At 41.4% G+C, this 5,716-nt stretch overlaps 1 pseudogene; it reads left to right on the top strand.

Moving 5' to 3' along the window:
• Positions 1-3,009: 3,009 nt before the first annotated feature.
• Positions 3,010-5,063, top strand: LOC120457873 (annotated as a pseudogene).
• The last annotated feature ends 653 nt before the right edge of the window (positions 5,064-5,716 follow it).

Below are 5,716 nucleotides of genomic sequence, written 5' to 3'. Positions count from 1 at the left end.
ACAGTCGAAGGTACGAATTTTACAGTCAGCTGTTAATCGATAACTGCTGACAGGAGCAGTGTTGTATTTAGAGCAGGTGCGCGGCAAATACAAAAAGTCACGGACTTATCAAACGACCCTCGTAGCATCATACAGGTAGCATCAGCATGGTACAGTGAAGGCCCAGAATATAATCCTACTTACAATTAAAAGTTAATGAATAATACTAATAGTAAATAAATCCCGACGTATCATTCTTTTGTGAATTGACACTCCATTGAAGATTATGTAAAGATAGGGTTCTCACTCAGTCCGTACATAATTAAGGATTGTTTGATTCGCACGCTCTATTTGTCCATTTGCTCAAGGTGTTCGTACGGCGTTTTTGATGTGCTGGATCTGGTTGTTTTTACAATAATCTTCAAACTGCCTTGAAGTAAACGGTCGGATATAACAACGCTAGGCAAGCCGAAATAACTTGATACTTCACTAAGGATGTTTAGTACAGGTGCGGTTTTCGTACTTTTTACTGTTAGGGGCTTGCTGAACGGATCAGATATAGCAAGAATATGGGTTTATCCTCGTTTGATGCGAATGAAGGGTCCCAGATGGTCTATGTGAAGTTTTCGAAATGGTATTGGATCGGAGTCGTTGTAGTGCATACATTCTTCGGGTTTTCCACTTTTCGACTTGTAGTATCAGCATTCAATGCATTATGATATGTAGTCCTTTACATATTTTTGCATTTTTGGGAACCAAAATCTTTGTTTAATCCATGCAATGGTTTTGTCGAATCCAAAATGCCCTACATCATCGTGACTTGTCCGTACTGTTCGCCACCTAACTGCCGTTGGAACAACGAAAGCCTTTCCATTTTCGACTTTGCATACAGACGGTGATTTTCAGTGACGTAATCAGCTTGAAGTTGCTTTGACTGATCCTTATGTCGTTGACCCTTTAAGACGGCGATAATCTCAGCAAGCGTTTGGTGATGTAGTTGCATAGTCAAAAGCCAGTCGTCAATGTCAGTTATTATAGTGCGTACTATTTCATCTAGAGGTATCTGAGAACTTAAGTCCGGAGCACGACTCAAGGCGTCAACGTGAGCCATTTTGCTACCATCTCGGTGAATGAATTCACAATCGTAGTCCAAGATCTTGATCTACCAACGAGCTACCTGAGGTATTAACTCTGTATTCACCTTAACTTTGGCAATAGCAGAACAATCAGTAATAAGACGAAACGGTTTACCCAGGATATACACCCGGAATCTTTGAAGCGTCTCTACTACGGCCAATGTCTCGAGTTCGTAGCTGTGGTACTTACTTTCAGCTGCTGTACAATAAAATAACAAACAGGTCGCCAATCCTTTTGATCATGTAATTGTAGCAGCACTCCTGCCAGACCCACAGCACAAGCGTCGGTGTGGACCTCGTGATTCGCTGAAAAATCATATAAAACCAGTACTGGTACAGAGCACAATTTTCCGATGAGTTCATGGAAAGCTTCTTGTTGAACATTCGTCCAATTAAATGTTTCTTGTTCAGTTTTCCGTAAAAGTAGACTTAGGGGCCTAGAGAGTAACGGGTATAAAAACCTAACCCAATAGAAACAATCTATGATAAAAATTTTATTTTAAATAGTTTAATCATTTTCACAACGATAATATACAACTGTTGTTTCCGATGAGTTCATGGAAAACTTCTTGTTGAACATTCGTCCAATTAAATGTTTCTTGTTCAGTTTTCCGTAAAAGTAGAGTTAGGGGCCTAGAGATTAAGGAGTAGTTTTCCACAAACTTTCGAAAGAATCCAGAGACCTAAAAATCGTCTGACCTCTTTGGCATTTGTCGGAACTTTAAAATTTTACTAACTTTATTGTCGCCCGGGGTAGTTCCGTATTTATTTACGATGTGTCCAGGGAACGTTATCTCCGATTGAAGAAACTTGCATTTGTCATAGCGAAGTGTTAAGCCACTCTCCTTAAGGATTTTGAGAAACTTTTCGAGCCGTTGAATATTTTTGGCAAATCGATAGAAAGTTACAAGACTAATACAAAAATTAAAAAATTTCAAAACATTTTTCAAAAGTGTGGGCGTGGCAGCTTTGCTACCATCTCGGTGAATGAATTCACAATCGTAGTCCAAGATCTTGATCCACCAACGAGCTACCTGAGTTATTAATTCTGTATTCACCTTAACTTTGGCAATATCAGAACTATCAGTAATAAGATGAAACGGTTTACGTAACGAAACGGTAAGCGTCTCTACTACGGCCAATGTCTCGAATTCGTAGCTGTGGTACTTACTTTCAGCTGCTGTACAATGTAGGCTAAAATAACAAACAGGTTGCCAATCCTTTTGATCATGTGATTGTAGCAGCACTCCTGCCAGACCCACAGCACAAGCGTCGGTGTGGACCTCGTGATTCTCTGTAAAATCGTATAAAACCAGTACTGGTACAGAGCACAATTTTCCGATGAGTTCATGGAAAGCTTCTTGTTGAACATTCGTCCAATTAAATGTTTCTTGTTCAGTTTTCCGTAAAAGTAAAGTTAGGGGACTAGAGAGTAACGGGTATAAAAACCTAACGCAATAGAAACAATCTATGATACAAATTTTATTTTAAATAGTTTAATCATTTTCACAACGATAATATACAATTCTGTCGTTCCGATAGGATATATTTTAAACAAATAACTTAAGGTTGCCACCCATAGAGTTGTAGAGTCCGTGGAAAAATTTGGAATCTACAAATTCAGTACGATTACATTTCTAACAAAATGCCACGTACTTCTTTATTTGATGTAGATGATGACCAACAGTTTCTTAAAATGGCCAGCGTTGATGCGGTAAACTATCCTTAGAAAAAGAGCACATAACCCATCTACAATCAAGATGGCTTTTCGGAATATGATATCCAAAGGCCGAGCTCCAGGTAAGAACTTAAAAAAAACAGTCATATTTAATATCAATTTAATTTCATATTCAGCGCTTTTCGAACCGTAAATGAACCGCACCCAAACCCCATACCCTCCAAGTTCCGCATCGACAATGTTGTTCCGGACTTTGGACTCGAGGAGAATTCTAACGTGCTTCCCAAAAACTGGCAAATGCCACCTCCAAGTTCATCAAGGATTGTCAAGAGTCGACGATGCCCCAACAAAGGAAAAATATCTCCAAATGTGCGTCAAACTTTTCCAAAACCTACCGTCGATACAGAACCCTCACCGCTAACACCCATCAAGGGGACTTTGGTGGATGAGTATGATACAGATCTGCTGTCGTCAGAGGATATTTGGAAGATCTATATGGATGTGAAGAAGGGGCTTATAAAGCCCTCGGATGCTACATGGCCTTTGTTTTGCATGGCGAATTCGGAGGCTTCCAAAACTCCGCCTCCGAGTTTAACGGAACCTCAAAACTCCAATGAATTTCCTCCGAAAACAGTTCGAGTTGACGAAAACCTATATAATAAGAATACTTTTGAAACTGGTTTTGAGAGGAAAATCGGAAAAAATGAGTAGCGGGTCTTGGATCAGTGGATAGAATCGGAGGGGCTCAACGGATCCTATAATGATATAGAAGAATCGGATTCAAAGGGAAAGGTCGATCGTGACGCCAAGAAGCCTCGGATTCTGGACAATGAAGATGTCGCCTTTGCTAGCTTCACCATTGGAATCGAAGAGGAGCGGGCCATCAACGGATCACATAATGATATAGAAGAATCGGATTCAAAGGGAAAGGTCGATAGTGACGCCAAGAAGCCTCGGATTCTGGACAATGAAGATGTCGCCTTTGCTAGCTTCACCATTGGAATCGAAGAGGAGCGGGCAATCAAGGAATGGATAAAATCGGAGGGCCTCAACGAACCCCACAGTGATATAGAAGAGTTTGATATGTTATTAAGCCTAGCAAGAGAACATGAGAAGAATCGGGATCTTCTGCTTGAGTTACTAAAGCCCAAGGATCTTATCTCCCAGGAAAAGGATGTTTGGAAAAAGTTTTCTCCAAAGGTGTTCGAAATGCCACAGAAACCTGATTCCGTAGAGCCTGAGTTGTGGAAACCCCCACCCAACGAAAAGGTTTCCGTTGAAAATATTCCAGAAAAGGAACCAGAGAAAGCAACTGAATTCATTGTGGAAAAACCAGAAAAGCCAGTTATCCTCGAGGTCAAAGACATTAAACCATTACCCCCGAGACCCGAGGATGAGGAAGCTATTCAGAGTTGGGTACAGCAATGCAGTGAAACCATTTCCCAACAATTGCAACTCCTCATCTATGAGGACAGTTCCAACAATCCAACTGCTGCAGAGCCAGAGGCCATTGACTTCGAAACCGAGATCAGCAAGGAGCAAATGAAGCCCCGAGTCCTGGGAGAAAGAAGAACCAGCAGTTTGGATCAAAATCGGTGGAGAATTTGAGGAGATGTCTTCTGCTTCCGCCTCTGCCAGATCACTTGGACCAGTGCCTCCAGAGGATTAGAATCCTAAGGCGTCCCAAAAGGCGCAAGGTCGAGGAATTTCGCATGCACGTCGATATGAATTTTTGCAAAATGTATTGCACACTGAGTATGAATAAGAACTTGGATCTGCAAAATACGGTTAGGTTCCTAAGAAACGCCGTTTACAATAACGACATCGATGTGATCCAAATCCGGTATGAGGCCACACAGATAGCCTGGATTTGGTCCGATGGCAGTGTCTTGATAATCAATGGAAGAGGCCATGCGATGCTTGCGGAAACACAAAGGGATCTGATGTTTAGGACCCTTGGGAGGGCGAACTTCAAAGCCGACCCCTCAAACAAGCTTCCACATCTGCGTCTCATTTCCTGCGCCCACTTTCCATTTTGGATCTCTTTGCCGGTGTTCACTGCGTTAAGCGTTCTTTCTCCAGAGCCCCATATGAAGTATGTCTACTACGTGGACAAGGCAGTTCCCGGGGTGGCGGCCCGTGTTCATGAGACGGGAATGGTCCAGGTGTTTGCCATGACCACGGGTGAGGCGGATAATATGCTGAAGAAACTGTACCTTCTTACGGCCAATCACCGAAAGGCCACCATAGACGTCATCAAAAAGAAACCAATGGACTACGACTGATCAAAAAAAATGTAACTTACGAGTTACAAACAGAATGATGTAAGGATGTGATCGAAAATAGAATAGTAATTATAATAAAGCTGAGAACGCTTTGGTAAACAATTCAATGGCTCAAAAATGGGTTCAATCATTATTATGTTCTTTAAAATGAATAGGCGTGGAATTCTTTCTCTGCTATCAGATACCCGTTACTCTGCTATTGATTAGATTTTAATTAAACATAGATTTTACAAACATAGATTAAACATACTGCAGAATTGCTAAGCCAACATCTCACTAGTATCAATATACCCTCTGCCAGGGTGTGCAAAGTAAGCCGTATAACTATGTATCCTTCAAATATTTTCTGTCCCTCAAAGCATTTTTAAATTGTGTAGTCATGCTAATTTCGTTTCCTTTCCTTGGTTAATTGTTTTTTTTGCGGAAGAAGTGCCGCTTGAGACGTCGTCTTGGACTTGGACTTTTTTCCCCTTTTAGTTGCTCCCGGGGTAGTTTTTTTGTTGCTGTGGCTTTGGCGTTGGTTGGTGTCTTGGTGGAAAACAGAAGGCTTAAAAGGGGATACACAAAGAATTTGAGCAATCAAGTGCGCTTTTGAGCACGCAGACCGATAACAGTTTTATTCACGCTCGCTTTTTCCA

Source organism: Drosophila santomea, unplaced genomic scaffold, assembly GCF_016746245.2.
Source record: "Drosophila santomea strain STO CAGO 1482 unplaced genomic scaffold, Prin_Dsan_1.1 Segkk86_quiver_pilon_scaf, whole genome shotgun sequence".
Lineage (NCBI taxonomy): Eukaryota > Metazoa > Arthropoda > Insecta > Diptera > Drosophilidae > Drosophila > Drosophila santomea.
This window is presented reverse-complemented; position numbering and strand designations above follow the sequence as displayed.